This window comes from Xyrauchen texanus, chromosome 1, assembly GCF_025860055.1.
Source record: "Xyrauchen texanus isolate HMW12.3.18 chromosome 1, RBS_HiC_50CHRs, whole genome shotgun sequence".
NCBI classification, from domain to species: domain Eukaryota; kingdom Metazoa; phylum Chordata; class Actinopteri; order Cypriniformes; family Catostomidae; genus Xyrauchen; species Xyrauchen texanus.
In genome coordinates, this window is record NC_068276.1 from 55,250,757 (window position 1) to 55,276,348 (window position 25,592).

Genomic DNA, 25,592 nt, shown 5'->3' on the forward strand with positions numbered 1-25,592 from the left:
AGTAAACACTCTACAAACAATATGGTGAGTAAACATGAGTTTGTCATTGTTGATTTGTTTTGTTGTGGAGTTTTTATGTGTTTTTAGCTGAAGGGTGTTTGTGAGGTCTCCAGTGAGCGCGCTCACGCACACTTTTGCTGTCTGCTTCATCGACAAACCACACATAGGCATGGAATTCCAATTAACTCCCTTTAATTAGGCCCTCCTTTGCTCATGGCACAGTTCTTTCATTTTATTTTAATCTTGTTTATGCACCTTGATTGTTTCACAATATATATTTTTTTAATAAGGCAAGATTGATTAAAATGCATTGATTCTGTGTCCTTCTGTGTGTCCCCTCCCCCCATAATTAGTGCCTGCGCCTTCAGTTTGGCTTTAGGTTACTGTGTGTGGGTTATGAAAACAATGTTTATCATACTTTAGAGCAGTGTCTGAATGTTTGTTGTTGTGGCAGGCACTTTATGAGTCAGGGGAAGCTTTATTATTGGTTGCAGTGTTTCCTGCAGAATTGGCCCTAAATACTTACTAAACAAAATTTTTGTAACATATTTCAAGTACTAATTACTTAAATACTAAATACCATTAGTAGTTTTTGTAACACATTTCAAATAAAAAAAAAAAAAACAACTTTTTTAAACCATCAATTGCAACAAAAAGTTATTGTGAATGTGTTTCTTTACATACATATTGTCATAAATTCAATAAATGAGCCACTTAAAAATTACATCACCCAAAAATGCAAATTGGGTTATAGTTTTACTTACCCTAATGTCAATCCAAACCTGCATGACTTTCTTTCTTATGCTGAACACAAAAGGAGATTTCTTTAAGGAATATCCCACCTAACTTTTCAATACAATGGCTGTTGACAGTTGACTTACTTAAAAGGGGTCATGACATTTTTCATCTTCACTGAGGTCCCCTTATAATGTCAGTAAAGTTTGTTTTGTTTAGTTTTTTTGTGCCAAAACAGTCATCATTTAATAATATATGTTGATTGTCTACCCTGTCTCTGGCCCTCTGTCTGAAATGCTCAGTTTTAAGCTATCTGGCCCTTTAAGACTTGTAAATGTAAACGCCTACAATTCTGCTTGGCTAACTTTGTGCAGTCCCTCAAGTACAGCTGTATTTGAAATTCAATCTGAAGAAAATTAATACGCTTTACCTAATAATTTTTAAAACTACATTTCTTAGGGTTCCTGCGGCTCCTTAAAAAGTCTTAAAATGTCTTAAATGAATTTTCCCAAAATGTTTTAAATTTGGGGGCACAAAGACAGGAATCATGATATGACCATATGTGAGTCAAACTTCAAAAGAATACGATTTAGTTAAAGAAATGCATACGCTACGTGTATTTTCTAAAAGCACGTGGGGGCTTGTGAGTGTTTTCAGCTGTTTCAGAGCAGTTCGCAATATATCGGAAATTTACAGTATGACAAGCGATCAATAATGATCAACTGTTGATGATGATGACAATTTTTTCTTTTAACTTTTTATATTGTAATACGTTGTATATTATTGTTGGAGGGTATTTTTTTTCCCTTATCTGTTAAAATGAGAATCCCCAGTGTATTTCAGCCTTTAAAGTTAAAATTTCCTATGGGTCAAAACTTTTTTTTTCTTTATATTTTTTTCTGGTATTTTGGTTGCACAATAAACTGCATCAAAATATTACTCAATTTGGACTCTTGTAGCCTCTGGCCCTCCCCATCACAGGAAGGACAAAGAACATTTAACATAAGATACCAATTTTAAAACTATTGGCAGATTCATTGCCTTTCTTTCAACTCATTATCGTATCAGCAAAATCAGAACAAATATTGGTTGACCTCTAATTTTAATTTATTATATAATGGTACAAAAACCAATTTTAATGTGATATGTGTGTGAAAAACTTGTAAATATTTGAAACTTTTTTAGATTGTGATTTTAGTGGGTTTGTTTTGGTATGGTGATACAGTATGAATTGTGTCTGTTCAGGTCTTGAAATAGTCTTACAATTGATTTTAAAAACTCTGCAGCAACCCAGTTTCAGGGTTAACACTTAACATACACCCAACACATTGTGTCTGAATGTATAAAAATATTCACTCAAGCACAGCTTCTATCAAACAGTCATGACATTTGAAACATTTGTGAATTAAACTGTTTACTCATGGGTCTTGTAGTGTTTACTTGCCACATTTTTCAATAACAGTTATTTGCAAAGCACAAGCAGTCCTAGCTGGTATGAGCCGAAAACATACAATCCACGCTGAAATGTTCTGAATACACAAATGTATTACAATCTATGGCGCTGTTGGTTGCTTCAACAGCCCAAAGCAGAAACGCTGTTACACACAGGTTACACACAGGACATCATATGTTTCTCCCAGTCAGTGGCAGAAGCAGAATAAGACACATGTTGAAAATTTGCACTTGTACCACTTTTAAAACGCACCGCACGTTGCCAGAAATGCATCAAAACAATCAAAGACATCCATCTAGTGCATGCTTACAAACTACCGCCCACTGACTGTGAGCACCAGTGGGCGGGGCCATGGGTGCAATTATGAGAAATAAGCGTTGATGTCTTGCTGAAGAGGCAGTCATGAGCAGATGTATTTGGTCCTTATGATGTCACAAGTTCCACAAATTCCAAACGGGCCGTTTCTAGACCCTGGTTTAAATAAATGATATTTTTCTATTAAGGAGGATGTTTTCAGTTCTGAATCTTGCAGTATGTTTTATAATACAATGACCTATTATGTGTCAAAAAAACAAGGAAAATTTTAATCTTCATGTCATGACCCCTTTAAAGCTTAAAAAATGTCACAACAGTATCAGAAAAGTTGTCCGTGTGACTGTGCATCATATTCAAAGTTTTGGTGAGAAACAAAAGGAAGTTATTCATTGAAAATCTATGTATGTTGCGCTTTCATGAGCACTTTGAGAGAAGCTCGTTCATTGTGGCATGCATTTTCATGAGAACTTGCAATGTTTAAAGCTGAAGTATGTCATTCCTGGGACACTAGTGCCACCAAACAGAATTGCAAAAATAAACTTTCTGAATACGCCCCCGTCCACCATTGGTCAAACAAAGAGATAGTCCTGCCCCCTAAAATTATACTTTACTGTTAATTAACTGTATATAAATCCACCACACTGGACAATATATAATTGATTATTTTCACCTATTTTGGTGAAAGAAGTGGCTTATTTTGGGCTAGTTTTTCCAGAACAGGTTGCTTTTTTTCTCTTGCGAGATCTGGCAACATCTGGCAATCAGCTTTATAACGTTCTCCAATTAAGAAACATTTCATTCGAATTCTAATTTATAATTTTGAATTTATTTATTTGTTAAGGCAAACCTTTTGGAGAGATGTGCAACAGGATGTTACTTTTCTGGGTGATAAAACTTATGGTTTTCATCCACCGGGCAATAAAATTGGTAAAACAAAATTCCCCTAGGCTTACATTGAAAAAGGGTCTTTTGACTCTGGGCAATAAGCAAATCCTAGCAATGCCCTAGCAACCACTTACAATACCTTAGCAACTGCGTTACACCCAAGCAATTGCCCGAAACACAACATTTAGTGTTTTTACATGCACACGATTTCATTGATAACTACCAATAATCGCAAGAAATCGTGTTGACATGAGACTTGAAATAATCAGGGTAATTTTCTGCCCATTTGCACACATTGGATAAACCATTAAAAATGGGCAAAAATGTATTTGTGCTGATCGGTTTATTCTTAATCTCTATATGACCTTACACTGATTAAAGAAAATCGTTTAAGCCGTTTACAAGACCACACAGGTTATCAGCTAATTAAGTCTAATCTATGTAAGATCGTGCATGTAAACATGCTCACTGTTCAAACCACTAAGTATACCTTAGGACAAAATACAGGGAAAGTACACCTCTTGCATCATGCTGGCATGTCTTGCATAAACACCACTCACATTTTCTTGAGAACATTTTACAAATCTAGCTGTCTTTGTATTTTTTCGCTGCTTATTTATCTCATCACACTCAATTCATTCTGCAATTGCACAACTCAGGTAAAATGTGATTAATTTTCCAATGAATCAGTAGCAGTGCAGCAAATTCTGATTGGTTGTGCAACACTTGGTAAAGGATGAGAAGTCCTTTAGAAGATCCAGTTACAGTGAATGTCTCATTACACAAGCATCCTGTCCTCCTGCTGTTCTCTGCTTCACTTAATACACTTGATGCTGATCCGTGGAATTATCTATGCATTTAGCGCCGCACAGGTCTTTTAATTTTGATCGATACCTTGGTTTATCCTTTACATAACACATTCTTGTCTCTGTCCTCTTCCGACCCCCCACCTCTCACCGCACCCATCCTCCTAGAATGAAAATGATATTAGAAACTAAATGAGATTTGAAATTGTGTATTTGACAAGTGACTTGATGACGGGGGTTTTATTGCAGCGCCTGATCCATGGACATTTTATGGTAATAATTCTGCCGGCCAACCGATCTAGTATGAAATTAATCAGTGGCAGAGGAAAGAAGGGGGTGAGCTCTATAAACAGTCTGTCTTCCCCTCTCTCTCTCTCTCTCTCTCTCTTTCTCTTTCTCTTTCTTTCTGTCAGTCTCATCTGAAAGAGCCGTGGGCTGTTGTCTGTGATGAGTTTGGGACTGAAATAGGACTCTATTACACTGCAGCTTAGCAGAGATTCATGCTGTAATGCCAAGGTTTTTAAGCTAGTGTTCCATGAAATTACTCCAGTGGGTGTATGGAGTGATATGTAATGGAAAAAAATAATATATAGAAATACCTTTTTATTTTTTAAATAAGTTTTTAAATGTGGTTAATTTGTTGTATAGTGTTTCTAACCAATCTCTGTATGTCAGACAATATTATGGTGCAGTGAACCCAGGGCTTGAAAAAAGTGATTAGCATTATGTAATTAGATTTTTGTCTTTGTCAAGACAAACTTTGATATTGACTCATATCCTTGTCAGATGGATGGATGGATGGACTGGTAAGTCTAAGATGTGTAAGTAAGACTAAAGTAAGTTTGTGGGATTTTAGATCATCTGCTACAGAAAAAAACAAGTATGATCAGTTAGAAAAGTCATAGCAACCCAAGTCAAAACAGTCTGAAGGTCTGTGCCAACTTTAGTGAATGTAGCTCTAGAATGAGTTACAGTCAGTATAAATTTGGTCTTGGTTTAGGGATTAAAAAAAAAAGAATCAGTAGAATTACATTATGTTAGCTTTGTCAAGCCAATGTAATAATGTTTAGTAAAGACCCCATGAAAATCAAATAAGCAAAACTAGAGTTTTGTGGAATTTGTCCATGTGTGTTTGCTTTGAGTTCATCTAGATGCTAGCATACTCCAAAACATCCACAAAATTAACCTTTTAACAGATACTCAATTTTAAAATGTTAAATCTTTCTCTTCCAAGAAACCAGACCAAAAATATTGATGACTCATCTTGTATTTCCAAGTTTTTTCTTCAATCAGATGCTCCCTAGAATGAGAATGCCCCTCCCCCTCATAATACCTGCAACTGACAAGCAGCAAATCATGGTTCATGGCTGTAATTTGACTATAGACTGAAACGCAGATGTGAGCTTTTAGCCATAACATTGACGAAGTGTGGTCCATTATCATGGCGGGAACAAACCTCATTACTCAAAGAGGCGATAGAAGATACCTTCAAATGTCTGTGCCATTAAACTGTACGTGTTATTATCCAGGTAAAATACAATAAATATACTGACTTTAACTTGCTTAGCAATATTCTCTTCAAACAGTTGCACTGCCATGTCAGTAGTTGAGTTGAAAAAGAACACTCACCATAGAAGCGGATTGTTCACACTAATCTCGCGATTGCGCCCCATAGTTGTGTTTTGTTATGAATTGCGGTCTGACACATTTCAAAATGCTACAATGCGTGAAATCGAACTTGCGTTGCAAGATGCGTCTGCATTCACATATTTGTGTATGTTTCGACCCTTTAAATTGGCTGTTTAAAAAGGAGAACGAGCCATTTGATGCATCGCTCTCAAACTTCAGCACAAATCTTCCTGAAAATGAATCAACACAGGCAGTTTTGTGTTAAAGTTTGGGTGGGGCATATCAAATAGCTTGTCCCCTTTTTAATTGCACTCGTCAAGAAAATTCACTGGGTCTTAAATGTTGATGAACGTTTTACACAGTGAGTGTTACCATGACAATGTTCCATTTGCAGATTAGGGGGTGTTTGGATTGGCTGAGAGTCTGCTGAAGTTCTCTGTTTTGATGCGTGAAGCCATGCAATACTTGTTCTGCACCATTCTACTAGTTTTCGTCAACCTTAAGGGGCATTTACACCATTTCCTGCTTGTTTCATTTATCCCATTCAATTGTCAGCTGTTTTCCAGTGTGTGTGACCTTGTGACTTCTCCCAACTCAACTCCAAGAAAACAGAAGCGTAGGTGAATCTCTAATAGAGTCATTATCTGGTTCCACTATTTTAAAACAACACAATTAGTGCTGGAGTCTTAATGATGCTTGCAAGGGAAATTCAGTGCACTGTGGAGACTCGATCCAGGGCTTTCATCAAGCTCAATAAATCATGCAAGTTAACTCACAAAACCAATATAAGGTGTTTGCGTGTGTGCACAGTAGTCGGTGTGATTTATTATTTTCACCCTGCGAGACATCTGTTACAATACTCCGTTTTTATGTGTAATGCATCATCAGCCAGAGGAAAAAATAATATTATCCAATCTGCAATCTGCTCTCTCTGGAGTCTAATAATCTAATGTAGAGCTGCTATCAGTGAGCCACCACAGACACGCTTCAGGGAGCAAAAAGGCTTCAGTGATTTTTGTCTGACAATATCTTGCAGTTATTATACACAGTATGCCAGCATGTACTGTATGTATAAAAGTAATTTTATAAGCAGATAGTTCTGAAATTCTGAAGAAGCCGTGTTCATAATAAAATAGCGACATGTACACACCTGTGACTGCACATCAGTTAATATTAAAGGGATAGTTCACCCAAAAATGAAAATTCTCTCATCGTTTACTCACCCTCATGCCATCCCACATGTGTATGACTTTCTTTCATCTGCTGAACTCAGATGAAGATTTTTAGAAGAATATTTCAGCTCTGTAGGTCCATACAATGCTATTGGATGGTGATCAGCACTCTAAAGCTCCTAAAAGTGATCCATATGACTCCAGTGGTTAAATTAATGTCTTCTACAGTGATATGATCATTTTTGGGGAGAAACAGATCAATATTTAAGTCCTTTTCACTATAATTATTTTTTTTCTGGTTGCTCTCAAATGCGCATCCATGAGGGAAGTCAGTTCATGCTGCCTCGCCCTCTGATGTAAGCACATTGGCATGGCGCGAGAACTGACGCAATACAACCGAAAATTGGAGACCAACAGAAGTAATAAATTATAGTGAAAAGGACTTAAATGTTGATCTGTTTCTCACCCAAAGTGATCGTAATACTTTAGAAGACATTAATTCAACTGGAGTCAAATGGATTACTTTTACTACGATTGTTTGTGCTTTTTGGAGCTTTAAAGAGCTGAAAGCCGTATATTGTTTCAAACTTTCTATCGTCTTTGAAAAAAAAGGTGATTTCTATAGAGTATCCTCTCTGTTCTTTTCTATGTTATGAAAGTGAATGAGAACTGTGGCTGTCAAACTCCAAAGTGACAAAAAAGCATAATGAAAATCTCCAAAAAAATTGCCTATATGAGTTGCGTGCTATATTCTGAGTACTTTAAAACCATTGGATTGCTTTTGTGAAGAACAATCCAAAATGTATGATTTGGCTTGACAGCCCCAGCCCACCTTTATTGTCATTATATGGAAAAGAGTGACCAAGATATTAAAAAATGCGCACACATAAAAAACTTTTCAATACAATTTGGTATTTATGTGTGCAACTTGGATTTTTTAATAATTAAAAAAAGAAATATTGTCCCTATTGCTGTTGTCATTACATCATGAAAGCATTTCAGAGAACTGCTTTAGAGTTTCAACTGATGTTAGGATGGAAATAAGAAGTGAACAGCTATGGAAGGCATAAATTGCTCTGAACTGTAATGCTGTGTTCCTTTTTTCCTTTGAAGAGACAAGAATTTTGAAATTTCCATGAAAATAAAAAATTTTCTTAAGTAGCAATCGCTATAAAACAGCCCTTTTAATGGTTTGACCCCATTTGCTTGGTGAGCACAGTGGTTATGTGAGACAGGTGCTATTTGCATATGGTCAGTAAGTGGCGCTTCTGACTCAAGTGAGAACCAGATGTCGAGTGTGCATCTGATCATATCTGTACCACTCCAAAGCAAGCATCGGTCTACATATTTTTATGTCAGAAGGATCTTTTGATATACATAAAAATAATCCTGCTATTAATCCCAATTTCTACCAATTGTGACTGTAATCGTAATATGTTGGGTTCTTATGTAACTGTAATGGATAACCCAGATAACGTAACATCATTACAACTATTCAGTTACTCCCCAAGCCTGCCCATGGTAAAACAAGACTAATACATGACCTCTTGTGCTTCATTATTGCCCATGTCAGTGTCTGTAGTGAGATCCATTGAATTTGACAGTTGATTCAAGTCCAAATGTCCATTATGAAGTTCAGAAAAGCATGCTATAGTAGGTAGATGGCTAACTAGGTTTTGTTCTCATAACCACTTTATGTTCCAGTAGCTCAACTGGTAAAGCATTGTGCTAGCAAAGCCAAAGTCCTGAGTTTGATTCCTTGGGAATATACAAATAAATAAATAAAAAGAATAGCTTGAATGCACTGCAAGTGTTTGCCAATGTCAAATGTGTAAAGGTTTGAAATGTGGCCAGTGTGTATCTCTAAGTTTGAAAATTTTTGTGTGTTCAGTGTGAATGCCAAAAAGAGGCACTGTGTGAACTGTGTGAGGAGCTGTAGCGGTGGCAATGAGAGGTGTGGGAGCATAGGTACAGCCGGGTGAAGGAGGAGCAGCATTGTGTATCTCTCAAGCTGTACAAACATACAGTAAGTACCAAGCCAATTAGAGAGCATAGCCAGGAGGAGGACCTAAAACAGGCCCATGATCATGTTGGCACCTACATTGCTTTAAGTCACTCCCAACAGAACCTGTATTGCAACCAGGGATATGTTGGTGACAATATTAGTTGTGCCGATCGTATTAGAGTGATATTGGAAACATATTATATATAATATTAGACTTTTAAAAAAAAAACTTTCAACATAATGCTGTGATGAACATTTATTTATCTTTTCTACTGTACATTACAATATTTGTATGTTTATTGCACTAAAAGCATGTGCATTTACTTACTGTGAATGGAATTTTGGATTTATGATATATCAGGTACTATTATTGGAATTACCGCTTAGAGTCAATGTAGAGCTGCACCAAAAAAAGTAGGAAGTGTTAGGGTTAGGTTAGGATTAGGGTTACTCTGTACAGTGCTTTTATTTACAGCAACAGTAGAAATTAAACATTTAAAAATATATATACTATCCACAGTGGAAAACCCCCAAAAAGCAACCCTAACCAAAAATATATATCAAAATATCCCAAAAATATTATAAACCAAACAGCACTGTTATTATGGCACCAAGGATCTGCAAAGCTGTCATTGCTGCACGTGGACTCTCTTTAAAGTAGTTTAATTTCTGAATTTTTATTTTAAATTATAATAGTAATTTCCACTTTATTAATGTCCTGACTACACATTGTGATCAGTTGACCAGTGTGTGTGTGTGTGTTTGTGTGTGTGTGTGTGTGTGTGTGTGTGTGTGTGTGTATATATGTATATATTCCTGTTAAAATTAAAAAAAAGTGTTAGACTAAAGGATTTAGCTCGTTCGTATTCTAACATGCTGTAAAGTCATGTAAAAAGCTAAACAGGAGGAAAAAAAGCTTCATAAACAGTTTTGTGTTTCACTTGTAAATAAATCAGCATTTTTGCTTTAAAAAATACTCATTAAATGAAAACAATGAAGCCTTCAGTGTTAATTTTGTAAACATTGCTTCACGCTTTTAAAGTAATTATTCAAGACCCAGTAATTAAATAGAGAACAGAGTAAACAGTGCTTTTATTTTCAGCAACAGTAGCAATTAAACATTTAAAAAAAAAAATTATATATATAGTTTGGGAACCACTGACCACTAGATTAAGATTCAACTTCATTGTCATTGTGCAGTTACAGAGCCAACTGTAGCTGGGGTCAGAGTGCAGGGTCAGCCATGAAACAGCGCCCCTGGAGCAGATAAGGTCAAGGGCCTTGCTCAAGGGCCAAACAGTGGTATCTTGGCAGTGCTGGGGCTTGAACCCCCAACCTTTTGATCAGTAACCCAGAGCCTTAACCACTGAGCCACCACTGGATGCTTTTAATCCAAAGCGATTTACAGTGCACTTATTACAGGGACAATCCCCCTGGAGCAACCTGGAGTTACGTGCATTGCTCAAGGACACAATTGTGATGGCTCTGGGAATCGAACCAGCAACCTTCTGATTACAAGTTATGTGCTTCAGACCCCTAACCCAACACCTCTCCACACCACTTTTATATGCCACATCAAGTTAAAAAGAACTACACCCTTTAAAATTAATCTCAAATCCAATTCCAAAATTTTATTGGACCGTTTTACAAAGGCATGCCACGGGAATGTTAACACACGTAGCTGAATCATTGTCGTTCAAGAATAAGATCGCATAGGTGTCTGAATCGAGATTGCAGTCTTTTAACAATTAATCGTGCAGCTCTGTGTCGAGGTCTTGATCACCCTGTCAGGGTTTATGTTGCGTTATTGTCTAACTGACTGCATAATATCCCTTACTTACTGACTGTCTGTATGAGCCAAGCTTTCTATACCTGTGCATCCCTGATTGCAACATGAGAATACGTAAGCAAACTAAACCTAAAAGCTGTGGAGCAAATTGTTAAAAGCAAATGTAAGTGTTATTACACATGCAACGAGACATTTCATGTTTCCATTAGGCCTGTGTGAGGCTGGCTGATGTTTGTGTTTGTCTGTTTAGGTGGAGGAACAGGAATTGCAGGTTTTCCATCTGAGAGCTCAGGTTATAGCTCTACAGGGAGATCTGCAGGTACACTACGCTTAGTTGGAGAGTGGAGATGATGTTCTTGCTACTCTGAGCCAGCAGCTGCAAGAGACACTGGGGAGCTGGATTACAGCCGTAAACACACCAAGAATGTGACCTGCTCATCAGCACTCTCAGGGAAACCACCGCCACCCTTCGCCGCCAGGTCAGCCCAACCGACAGACATCATTTACATTTAGGCCGAGATGGCATACTATTATACTACTCCTACTATTTCTGCAATATATGGTAGAAGTAGTAAGAGTAGTATGGGTAGTATGCCATTCTGATCTCAGCGTTAGTCATTTAGCAGACACTTTTATCCAAAGCAACTTGCAAAATGAGGACCATAAGCAATTCATCATACAAAAGCCAACAATATCCACTGTATCACACAGGTAAGTTCTAATCATAGCTGGAGTAGTACAGGGGTTAGAGCAGAAGAAAGACAAAAGAATAAACAGCATTTCACAAATACAGAATGCCAGTGCTTATTAAAGAGAATGTTGTTTTTTGAATGTTGAGAATGTCTCCGCAAACTGGGTGGGGGTTGGAACTGCATTCCACCACTGAGGAACAGAGAATGCGAATGATCTGGAGAGAGATGGAATAGAATGTTGCAATGGAACCAACGGGTGTCACTCATTCTTTGATCGCAGGAAGAGGGAAGGATATACTGTAGACCTGGGCTGCATTCCACTTCCCTTTTCACATCAACTCGCTAACTCCCCTTAGCACTTCTCCACGGGGGAATCCCCGCCACCATTTTGGAATCCGTTCCACTTCATTCAGTGAGCGAGGAAAGTTTCTGTGACAGACCCTCAACCCCTCGAGGGTGCGAGCCTACTCTGATGTACGCTTCAGGCAGCTCCATATCCATAAACCCCACCCCCACACAACTCTAATGTATGATGAAAGTGAAGTTAGGTCAATTAATCAGTTTAGAAAAATGATATTGAGATTTAACAACATAATACGTGTAGCTACATTAAACTGTTTATAGCCTATGTGTTCATTGTTATGTTAACATTTTCATTGGTGTAAATCTTGATTAATCCTTTCTAACAATTCATTCTAATGAAAAAAAAACATTGTTTTCTCAGGTGCAAAAATCACTAAATAATGTCATTATTTAATGACAAATTGCAGTGGCGTAAAGGAATATTCTGGGTTTTAAAATCACTTACCAACCTTTTCTGTGAAAAGTAATAGACAAACCCAATGTCAACAAACTATTAAACTTACGATTTAAGCAACTTTTCAGCTCAAATAATACATGAGGTTTAACAGACAAATGAATGTGTGCTTTTATAAAATTATAAGCTTCACATTTCTGCCTCAAAAATGTGCCACATTCACTTCCATTGTAAGTGCCTCGTGTAACTTGATTTTTGCTTTTTTGAAATAAAAGGACAGATGAGTTGAAAGGACTTTTTGTGGTAATCAACAGTATGCCACAAATGCTTTCGATTGAGCTTAACTTTTACTGAACCAGGAATATTCCTGTAATTGTGCTTAGCCAAAAGAGCATTGCAGTAGTCAAGTCTTGATATGACAAGAGCTAGGACCAGGAGCTGCGCAGCATATTAAGACAGGAAAGCTCTGCTTTTCCTGATGTTGTAAAGTGCATACCTGCATCACCAATCTAACCCAGCACACAGTAGAGTAGGTGTGTATCTTCAAGGTGACCGTGGGTTTCCAAGTGGGAATGTGTTCCTGAATCAACATCTTTTATTCGTCCTGGAACAACATTCCTGTCAAACAATCATAGCCCTTACCCAACCCACAACCCTTAAAGCCCCATGAAATCAAACTAAGATCTTTTAGTGCATGTGTGTTAGCTTTGAGGTCAAGTCATTTTTATTTATATAGTGCTTTTCACAATACACATCGTTTCAAAGCAGCTTTACAGAAAATCATTCTGTAATGTCTATAATGTATTAGGTCATCTATATGCTAGTGTCTCTTCCCAAGAGTTAAATTAACTCTGTCAGGTTCAGATTGCGCATCAAGCCAAATGAAACCTAGATTCACACCTCCTACCATGTGACGAGAGAGCATTTGCAGGTGTTCATGTCCCACGGTGTCAGTAAGAGAGCTATGATAGGCTCTTATGAGGAATTCTGGGAGTTGGAGTTGTTATTGATTTGTAGTTGTTGGGTAAAGATTGGTGTTTAAGTGGACCTAAAGTTGTTTTGATTTGCATGTATATGTGTGCTCAACATACACTGGGGGGCGACCAGGCAGGTGTAAAGTGGAAAAGCTTGCTGAGCCGACAGCGTTTTGTTGAAATAATGGGCATTTCTCACAGTGGTGGGGCGACAGGGCTTGTCTACAGCCCAGTGGTGCAGTCACCTCTGTCTGATACAGCTGACACTAGGTGTGAGTTGTCCTGCCCTATCCTTCTTCTCCTTCTCATGCTCCTCTGCCTTTTCCCCCTGTAGCACCTCTGGCCCAGCCCAGCTTCTCCTTTATCATGCCTATGGTGCCCAGTGCTCCATTAGCAATCCCTAAACAACATGCTCACGTACACTGTATTGATCTGACTGTTCACAGTCATAAACTCAGAACACACACGTGTCCTTCAGCCATTCTTGCATATCTCCTTCTCATATCCTCACGTGTAGATGCTCTCCTTAAGTGCACCTACTTAAAACCTGCTGGACTGTCTGTGCCTAACAACTTGCAATGCACAACATAAGATGTGCTCAGTAACTTTTAGCTAACCTATAATCTTTTAAACAGTAATATGATTAATATATATATATTTTACATTTAAACTTATCTACACTCATATGAGATGAAGAGTCTAATCAGTCATAGAGGAAAAGCTGCTTTATTGCACATATGGTGCTAGATGCACATTGATGAGCACCGCCATGTTGAGATCATTCGAGTCAAATATTACTCGCTTATAATAATACATTATATTTTGCCTTCTTATAATTTTGCCTTCTTCTCTGGGCAGTGGTGGCTCAGTGGTTGAGGCTCAGGGTTACTGACCAGAAGGTCGGGGGTTCAAGCCCCAGCACCACCAACATGCCACTGTTGGGCCCTTGAGCAAGGCCCTTAACTCCAGGTTGCTCTGGGGGGATTGTCCCTGTAATAAATGCACCTGTAAGTTGCTTTGGATAAAAGCGTCTGCCAAATGCATAAATATAAATAATATAAAGTAAGTATTCTCTTTCAGGTCTGCCGCACCATTATTTAAATACATCTTTTCACACAGGACTATTAATGTAGTAGAACTGATTTCAGCTAAACCCACCCCTGAAAAAACGAAACAAATCAGTCAGTAGCATTATGTGCCATCAGACGTGTCAGGTTTGATGTCAATGAAGCAATACAAAGTATCAAATCACAATTCATGTCTTGAAACAAACTAAAAACTACTGGCTATCTAAAACCTCATGTCCCTGTTCCTTCCATCTTCCTGTTTTAGTAGGAAATACACCAATAATAGACAGAAAACTGTGCTTGTCAAGCCGAATCATGTGAACTTAATATGTTGTTTATATGTCTTTATGTTTCTTTATTTATTATGACTATGTGAAGCAATTAAAATTACCACTGTGCACCGCTTTGATGTGGTATATAAACTTATCTTGCTTTGCATAGCTCATCTTTGTTTTATGAAGACTCTGAGGACCACGGCAACAGACAGTGATCAGGGTTCCCACGCATCCTGGAAATCCTGGAATTGTGCAATGCAGTTTTCCAGTCATGGAAAATCTGAAAAATACCTAAATGTCCTGGAAAATAATTATTTGTCCTGGAAAATATTTAAGTATATTAAAACTTGTTAGCTGTAATTTTTTTAGGAATAGCATGCACAAAATGCTCCTGATCCCTGAAAGAGATCACTGAAATAGGTATGCTGAGATATCTCACTGGATTCTATGACAACTCTGTAAACAGCAAATACAAATCTGGCTGTTGTCAAATCATTTGATGAGCCAATCAGTAGACTTTGAACTGACATGAGCTATAAAATGCAGAATGTCATGGTATATGGCATATTTGGATGAAAATTAAAGCTGTGTATTTTTTTTATTAAATCACAGCTTTATATCTTCTTAACTGGAGGTAAGAAACTACTGTCACAAATGCACAGAATCTGCTAAATAAAAGCTTGGTTTAACTGGGCACACATGTTTTTGCTTAAATTGTTGGGCGCATTAAACTGTGCCTTGAAAAGAGTGGGAACCCCTGAGTGTGACATAATGAAATATTGTCTTTATTAAGTCTGTGCCCATTTGGGAATGTTTTATATTCAGACTTGACTAAGCACAGATTCCCTTTACTTCTGACAGCACTGTGCTGGACTGATTTATCTCTCTCAGGAGCAACTTAACAGGCATTAGGCCCTGTTATCAGACCCTTGCCAACTGAAGAGAGGAAGATAGAGAGCCGATAAAGGCTGAGCTGCATACAGTTTTACATGCTGTTTTACAGTCCACAATGCTGACTGCCCAATCTTTCCCTCCAGATTACTGCCTTTTTCCTCATCCCTTTACAGCATGGAGACAATAAGATTTAAAGGGATGGTGTTAAATGACCTAACGGTCAGAGTAAAAATGATGTGCTGGTGGATCCCAAGAAGTGTTTATTATGGTGCAAAAGTATTTACAGTGAAAATATTTTCATAAGTATAAACAATAACTACACAAAAAAATTGCAGCAATGTGCAAAAATGGTTAAACAAACAAATGGCCCACATCCATAACACTGTTCTATTCACCTCTTCTCAATATGGAGGGGGGAAAAAAAAAAAAAGAGAGCCCAGACCTTAGCTTTACCAGTACCCTTTTTATAGGGTCTAGCTCCTCCCTTAGAATTAACCAATGTGTGTGTGTGTGTGTGGGGGGCGATAAATGACAATTATATGTTTAAAAATACAAAATGGGGCCTAGAGTATCAGGCCACCCAATATGCAACTTGTCCACACAACGCTTAGAAATAACAGAAGAGAAATAAGCAGCAAAACCAAGACAAATCCTGCTGTTATAAAAGTTCCCCCTCTGACAATAAGAATTAATGGTATAGCCTAATTGGATGGGTGTGGCCAATGCTTTAAAACTGGATCATACAAGGAGAACTGTATGGCTAAACAACATGTGAACCAGAAAAAAAGCAGCAGGCAGGATGATTTGGTGGAAATTTTCAATGAAATAAAGGTAACTTGCATTTGATGAAGTGTCGTGGCCTTATTTCAATATGTATTTTGATTGTACCAAAAAGAAAAGAAAACCTACTAACACAATGACCGTTACTTAAACAACACAATCACAAAACACATATCTGATTTAAAAAGATTGTAATTGCCGGCATCAATCAGTGTATGTGAGATGTTTGTGTCAAATGTTGATTTGTAACATCATCAGGTTAGCCTGTGACAGATAGTTCAACCAAAAAAATCAAAATTCTCACATCTGCTTACACTCGTATTTTTTATATTTTTTGTCAACAAAAGTGTATGGCAACTGTGGCTATCAAACTTCAAAAAGGACAAAAAAAGTACCATTAAAGTAGTCCATTTGGCCTTTGTCATGTGGAGGGCAATGCGGTACTTGACGCTGTGTTCAGCCTCCAGAACCAAATTAAAACTGCCACGAGAAGTCATCTGTCCGAGGCAAAATCTAATGACAATTGCCTCCGCATCAGTCTCTCTTGATGCGTTTGATTACACACTGGCGAGTTTAAATCCATGCTGACCAGGAGGAAGATTTGACTTGTTGATTGAGTTCTGTACAGTTAATTTTTTTACCTGTTTTGTTCATATTTTAATCGTTTTAGGTTTTTTTGTAATATTGCGTTGTTCATATGTCGTGTTTTAGTGGCCACCGCTGTGACTGCGTTCATCCGCTTCGTTTGGTGTCTCTGTTCTCTTCATAAATAAATAAATGCATAATCTGCTGTATGCCTGTCCTGAAAGTTCATGATTGAAAATGTAAACTAAAATAAAAGCTATTAAATATCTTAATATCTTTATAATACCAATGACGGGTCATAGGTTATTACAGATTTTTTAGGACCCTGTCAGTAAATGAGCTAGTCTAACGCAGGCACTGTATGTGACTTGCATTGTAAAGGGCAACACTTTACAATAAGGCGCTATTCATTAACCTAAATTAATGCATTTATTAACAGAAACCAGGATTAATAAAAGCTTTTAACGTATTGTGCATTGTTAGTTGATGTTAACTATTGCATTAACTAATGTTAAAGTGACGCTAGCTGGTCTGGAAATTTCTTTGGACTTAGCTATTTAGACACACCCCCTCTTTACAAAACTCCACCCTACAAAAATAAACGTTGTACGGTTGAGACTGTCAACGAGCGGAAGAGCAATAGAGAGCAGCATCTCAGTCGTAAAATACAACGGTTGCAAAATAGCTCCTATTATGAATTTGAATATGGCGTTAAATCTGAACGATCCTCTTCAACAACTACAACATTCAAAATGATTGACAGGCATAAAGCATATCAAAATCTACTGATTGCCTCATCAAATTTACAGAGTCTAGTGTTGTCACAGAATCCAGTGAGATGACTCGTTAATAGGAATACCTATTTCAGTGATCTCTTTCAGGGATCAGGAACATTTTGTGCATGCCATTCCTTAAAAAAATAGCTTGCAGCACCTTTAGCGAATACAACATTATTGTAAATTGTTACTTTTTAAAGTGTTACCAAAGTTACATGCACATTTATTTGTTAGGCATAATGATTATCAAACATGTCTTGGTGCATTTAAGTTATACATTTTATCAGTTGTGTGTTCCCTTGGAATTGAACTCACAGCATTGGCATTGCAAGCGCCATTATTTCTCTAGAACATTGTGACTTGCCAAATTTGAATGATCTGTTCTCCTGCATTCAGGAACAAGAACATGTGAGTTAACTATTAAACGTGTTCCTCATATTTGTAGTTAGGACACATTACATGTGACACTCAAATCTACATGTATCCATCACTGTGATCTCTGCCTGACACAAAAATGGTCTTTAAATGGACCCACCTGATCCCTGTGTCAAACATTACTGTATGCGTTGACATTGTGCAACTCTTGGACTATTTATCAGTCATGAGTCGAGTCTTTGATTGAATCCAGAGAGGCTTCATTCAGGTTCATGGGCACCTTTGTGACTAATTGTTTATGTCAGCGCAGCAGCCAGCCATCTAGCTTTAATGGAGTGTAGTGGAGCGATCCATCAGGCTGTCGGGGAGCTCGCATGTCAGCTGAGGTGTCAGCATTTGGCGCGCTCTACGCAAATGGCTACGTGATTTAGTGCCCTCCTCGCGCCACTGCCCACCCGCTCCCCCTTGTCTCAGATTGATTACCCACCAGCCTCTCTGACAGTGCCCGCCTTCTTCAGGCAACCTTTTAGCAGCATTTTATAGATGGTTCGAGCTCGTCGTTTGGCTATTTATACATCTGTAAGTGGCCATGAAATATAGATTTGTCTTGACAGATGTTGGTGTTGGAGCAGAGAGATCCAGCGCCGCGTGACACCTCGTTATTTTAATGGTGCCAAACGAAGGGCCCCCAACTGTGTCCGTGTTTGCTGATTATTCCTGTACTTTATTAGTTTCGCAATCACATCTTGGTTAAATGTGTCCTGTCTTCATGCAGCAGACAGACACACAGTGAAGTTCCTCGGGAAAAGCGAGGTACATGTTACCTACTCTATTGTGACATGTTGCTTCACCTGTCACATTGTTATGCACATGTGGAACCCGGTTGCCAGGGTAATTAAAATGTGGCACCCACACACAGAGCATCCCAGAGACGTAATTGAATAGTTAGCGTGTCAATAGCACAGGCTGCCAGATTGGAGACGACACCTGTCAGGGAGCAAACTGGGTGTTTGCACTGAGTTGAAACCTTGGGTATTTCCTTAGCAGGTAAATATCTTTGCGTGCACCGTGGGGATGCAAAATGAAGGCCAGACAGTAGAGTGGAATGGAGTTGAAATGATGAGCAGCAGGTTTAGGTATAGCCTTAGGGATGGAGGCAGTCGGGGGAAGAGGGGGAATTCTCATCCACCTTAGGTCGGACCCTTCAGCGCCCCAGGCATCAACACTGCACCCCCAAGGCACAGTCACAGACGTTTGACAGCTGTGTGACGACTTTGCATGTTAGTGGAGGTGTGTGTGTTTTTCCTTAGGCACTGTTCCAGTCACTGAAGCGCTGTGGTCAGAGTGCCTAGGAGCTGTAAGCGTGCCAACTAGAGTCAGAGTGGCATAGAAACGGCAGTGTGGCAGGTTAGTGAACTCGCAGCTCACTTTCTCACTTTCCAGCCATTCTCACAAACTCTCTCTGTTAGGAGCCAGCTTTTATGACTAAGGTTGTTTTCTGTAAACAGGGAGCATGTTTGTGTTTCTCTATCGTTTTATTGTTTGGAGTGGTGGTGGTGTAGTGGGCTAAAGCACATAACTGTTAATCAGAAGGTTGGTAGTTCAATACCAACAGCCACCACCATTGTGTCCTTGAGCAAGGGGATTGCCCCTGTAATAAGCGCACTGTAAGTCGCTTTGGATAAAAGCGTCTGCCAAATGCATAAATGTAAATAAATGTAAATGTTTTCTGCCATCTTCAAGTTGCACTGAAGCAGCAATCACCTCCACATTATTTGCCCTAATTAATCTCTTTAACAAACATATATTAATTGATTTTCCTTTTTGTTGCTTCCCTTAATCCAGGGTTATGACAAACTGGGGGCTCGTCCAAATTGGGGGCTCGCCTGGGATTAAAATTTAAATAGGAGCTAACAAAAATAACATTTTCGTCTACATTGTTTTTGTTTGTATGTTGTATGTACCCATCTACTTTTTGAGTTAACACTTTCTAGATGATTATGGTTGTTTTAGTATCTTTGATCCATTGCAGAGCCACATATTCTGACTCCTGGAGGTCCAAAGTAAACCCAAAGGCCTTGATTAGCTTATTCAGATGTGTTTACCCTGCTGAACAAACAGCAGAGGCTTATTGCAAGACTTGCATTACCAGAAAAATATACTGATTGACCAGCTTCACTAAGTTTTGCTGATGAACAATGTGGCTAATGCTGGTTCTACAGCTATACCAGCCCTAAAACAGCATAAATCAGACTAGACCATCATGGAAATTTATCACCAGCAGCCACATCATCCAACAGCTCTATAAATGTTGCCCACTGAAGCTAAGCAGGGTTGAGCCTCCTCAGTACTTGGATGGGAGACCTCCTGGGGAAAACTGCTGGAAGAGGTATTAGTGAGGCAAGCAGTGGGTGCTCACCCTGTGGTGTGTGTGGGTCTCTAACACCCTAGTATAGTGATGGGGTGTTAGAGATACTGTAAAAAGCACCATCCTTCGGATAAGACATTAAACCCGAGGTCCTGAATCTCTACGGTCATTAAAAATCCCATAGCACTTCTAGTAAAAGAGTAAGGGTGGAACACCGGTGTCCTGGTCAAATTCATTGCATTGGCCCGTATGAATCATGGGCTCCTAATAATCCACATCCATGAATTGGCTCTTTCTCTCTACTCTCCACCAATAGCTGATGTGTGTTGAGCGCACTGGCGTACTATGTCTACCATCACATCATCCAGGTGGATGCTGCACACTGGTGGTGGCTGAGGAGACTATGCAATACACTTGAGTGTTGTATCAGAATAGTGCTACATAAGTGTAATGTTCATTTATTCATTCAAATTGCATGCTAGTTACTACAATAATACCATAGTACTCATGGTTTAAAATGCCAGTGGTGCCAATGTACACTCACCTAAAGAATTATTAGGAACACCATACTAATACTGTGTTTGACCCCCTTTCGCCTTCAGAACTGCCTTAATTCTACGTGGCATTGATTCAACAAGGTGCTGAAAGCATTCTTTAGAAATGTTGGCCCATATTGATAGGATAGCATCTTGCAGTTGATGGAGATTTGTGGGATGCACATCCAGGGCACGAAGCTCCCGTTCCACCACATCCCAAAGATGCTCTATTGGGTTGAGATCTGGTGAATGTGGGGGCCATTTTAGTACAGTGAACTCATTGTCATGTTCAAGAAACCAATTTGAAATGATTCGAGCTTTGTGACATGGTGCATTATCCTGCTGGAAGTAGCCATCAGAGGTTGGGTACATGGTGGCCATAAAGGGATGGACATGGTCAGAAACAATGCTCAGGTAGGCCGTGGCATTTAAACGATGCCCAATTGGCACTAAGGGGCCTAAAGTGTGTCAAGAAAACATCCCCCACACCATTACACCACCACCAGCAGCCTGCACAGTGGTAACAAGGCATGATGGATCCATGTTCTCATTCTGTTTACGCCAAATTCTGACTCTACCATCTGAATGTCTCAACAGAAATCGAGACTCATCAGACCAGGCAACATTTTTCCAGTCTTCAACTGTCCAATTTTGGTGAGCTCTTGCAAATTGTAGCCTCTTTTTCCTATTTGTAGTGGAGATGAGTGGTACCCGGTGGGGTCTTCTGCTGTTGTAGCCCATCCGCCTCAAGGTTGTGTATGTTGTGGCTTCACAAATGCTTTGCTGCATACCTCGGTTGTAACGAGTGGTTATTTCAGTCAAAGTTGCTCTTCTATCAGCTTGAATCAGTCGGCCCATTCTCCTCTGACCTCTAGCATCAACAAGGCATTTTCGCCCACAGGACTGCCGCATACTGGATGTTTTTCCCTTTTCACACCATTCTTTGTAAACCCTAGAAATGGTTGTGCATGAAAATCCCAGTAACTGAGTAGATTGTGAAATACTCAGACCGGCCCGTCTGGCACCAACAACCATGCCACGCTCAGAATTGCTTAAATCACCTTTCTTTCCCATTCTGACATTCAGTTTGGAGTTCAGGAGATTGTCTTGACCAGGACCACACCCCTAAATGCAATGAAGCAACTGCCATGTGATTGGTTGATTAGATAATTGCATTAATGAGAAATAGAACAGGTGTTCCTAATAATCCTTTAGGTGAGTGTATATACAATAGTGAATATTCCAAGATAGCATGTGGTATGAGGGCTAATTTCGGTTGTGAAGCAATGCTTGTTGGTCAGAATCTTTAGTGCTTTTCAATAATGAACTCCTTTTAACTTAATATATTTTTAAAGCACAATAATAATGTGTGTAACCTTAAAAAAAAAAAAACCTTAAGACGGAACGTGCCACACATTTAAAAGATGGTATCATTATATTGAATTTTTGCATTATTATTATTTTGTTATTGCAGGCATAACTTGATTACAATTACAGTTTTGGCAAAGTAAAGTCTTCCATGCTAAAAAGACCAGTGTTGACGGTCACCAGCTTATGTTGCGTTTTGGTTGCTAGTGCAACAGCTTGGGATGTTGGTGTGCTGGTGTCTCCACCAGGGTTTTAAACTATCTTAACCAGCTTCATGTCTTCATGGCTAGACATGTCCACCAGCACCAAACTAGCCTAGACCGGTTTTAGTTTTTAAAAAAACATAGGAATTGCATGCTGGTTAAGCTGGTCTTTTTAGCAGTGAAAATGAAGACTAACTGGAAGACACATCGCAATACTATGCAAATTGAAGAACTTGCGACATTGTATTGAAGCGTAGTGAAGAGGTGCAACAACTGCAGGAACAGCTAAGCCAGATCAAGTCAGGCCAGAGACTAGAAGAGGTGGAGTCTCTGAGGCAGACGGTAGCCAATCTAGAAGAAGAACTGGAGGAAGTTCTAAGGCAGTGTGCCCAGAAAGAACAGGTAAACAAGTATTCACACAAACACACTCATTGCCTGTGTAAGAGGTGCAGGTAAACACAAGCATTTTTTGCTTGGAAGTTTAGATAGTTTTCTAAGCCTGTAGGCATGTGGCAAGTGTTTCTCACCCTCATGGCTGGTCACCCTCTTTTTTTCTCACTAAGGCTGCCCAGAAGAGAAACGCCCTGCTAAGACAGTGCGAGGCAGATCTTCTGCAAGCATGAGAGACGATCCGAACCAGGATGGCAGAGACAGAGAGGCTGTCCCCCTGTCCACTATGCAATGCACTTTTAGTGTTGTATCAGAATAGTGCTATATAAGTGTAGCGTTCATTCATTTATTCAAATTGCATGCTGGTTACATTGATCTTTTCAGCAGGGTCAATAGAGTTGCCAATATACTCGTCAGAAAAGTAACACTTCACAAGCAATAATGTGTAACGGCTAATTTATTCAATGGATGAATTCAAACTTTTCTCTTGAATGAACTCAACAAACCATAGGTGAATAGTCATCATACACACAAACACACTCATTGCCTGTGTAAGTGATGCAGGTAAACACAAGCATTGTTTGCTTGGAAGTTTAGATCAGAGATGTTTCACCTGTTACCTTTGTTTTCTAAACCTGTAGGCATGTGGCAAGTGAGAGACGATCCGAAGCAGGATTGCAGAGACAAAGAGGCTGGCCCTCTCTGCTTGAGGCCTGGAAACTGATTTGCAGAAAACAGAGAGAGAGAGAGAGAGAGAGAGAGAGAGAGAGAGAGATCTCAAAACACAGCTGATGTAGTTCAGAGAAGAACTAAAAGAGGCTCAAACCAGCTGCAGGGACATGGGTGAGAGATGTGTGTGTACACATCACACCGAGCACCACAATGCAAAAAAAAAAAATCACATACAAATCCTTAAACTTTATCTTAAATAATCTTAAACTTTAACTATCCATAAAAGTCTAATTCACTTCAAAAAGAAAATGTATTTTTGGGAGTGATGTTTTCTTGATATTGGAAGAGGAATGCAATTTCAAGTAGAGTGTGTGTGTACCTGTTTGGGTTCAGACACAGTGCATCAATTCAGGGTCTCAAGCTATCAGACACACACACACACACACACCTTTATGCATGCTACTGTGGAACTGATGCTCATTAGAAACAATACCGCCATCCCAGATAAACAAGGGAAGAGCGGGCCATGATATAACCTGAGGAGGGATTAGCATGTCATTTGGAATACACAGACACCGCTTTTGTTTGATTTAGTGTGTAATGAAGGTTTGCTTTTGTGTGGGTAAATTACACCCTTACAAAACAATCTAAATGAGCAGCAAACTTTCCGGCAATTTCCAGCAAATTTGCCACTCATTATTTTCACATGCAAATGAGCTTTTGATTCGCCGCAAATGTTTGCCAGAAGTATGCAGCTCTTGAACCTTAGGCAACAAGGGACAATTTGCCGCAAGTTTGCCGCAAAGCTCATTTGCATTTGAAAATTATCAGTGGCGAATTTGCAGCAAGAGAACTCTCGATTTTCGTAAGGGCGGTCATAAAGTCACAAATGTTTCAGCCTTCGCTGAAATTGGCCAATATCAAAACCCTTGCCAAGTTGATCAGAGTGTGACACAGTGTTTTAAGTATAATTAGATGTGTTTGCTTGGCAAGCATCACAGTTTCTTTTGGTCATATTTACATTTGCATTTATGCATTTGGCAGATGCTTTTATCCAAAGCGACTTACAGAGCCCTTATTACAGGGACAATACCCCCAGAGCAACCTGGAGTTAAGTGCCTTGCTCAAGGACACAATGGTGGTGGCTGTGGGGATTGAACCAGTGACCTTCTGATTAACAGATATGTGCTTTAGCCAACTACACCACCACCACTCCTATTTAGGGTTAGGTTGAAAAAAGTACTTTTCTGGGTAATTTGTCTTGCACTGTTTGTCGAGGAGAGATATGCAATTACTGAGTTCTCAGACTTGCAATACTTATCTGGTGTATGATAAAATGGGCAAAAATCTCATATACCTAAATTAGAAAAGGGATACAATATAATAGAATTATACAGTGACTAAATATGGTTGAAGGTACGAAACCGAAAACAAATAAATATAATTGCTGAATTTTTAATGTCCCTTTCAATGACTCCGGAGTGAAAACATTATTTTTAAATGCTGGTAACCAGTTAATAACATTATTTTGTTCAGATCATTTTTTTTAAGAAAGCAAAGACCAAAGGGTTTATTGCAGGTCATTTTCAGAATTACACCACTTCCTCTTGCCTCCCAAATATTTTGTCTTTTTAGTTGAACATAGAAAGCATGTGATTTTATTCTGAAGGAAACGCCACACATTTGAATGCCTATATTATTGATTTGCCTAATTGCCGTTTGTTATGAATATAGTATAAGTTGATTTAGGACTTTATTAGCTCCAGAAGAACGAAATATGAATGCATGCTGTGTGAGTGCAGAATCCTGTTATTTAAAAAAAAATAATGTTATTAATAATTTTTAATTCATTCTAACTGGTTACCATTTGGTAAGGAGGTCGTGGAACAGTAGAATGGAAAAGTTTTTGTTCAAAACAATCTGAAAATTTGAAATAATTTGTTTTTAATTCCTGGATTTTTTCATAATAGCACACTTGGGGGTGTGCTATTATGACTTCAAACAGTAAGTAACCACCTAACAGCTACTTAACTAGCAAGCACTCAGTCCTCATAGCATTAAGTTGGGCAAGCACCATTTACTTCAGAAAAT

The 25,592-nt window shown here is 38.8% G+C and overlaps 1 pseudogene; it reads left to right on the plus strand.

Annotated features, from left to right (window-relative positions):
- The window catches only part of LOC127645596 (myosin-13-like), a 108,496-nt pseudogene that overhangs the window by 67,428 nt on the left and 15,476 nt on the right, over positions 1 to 25,592 (plus strand).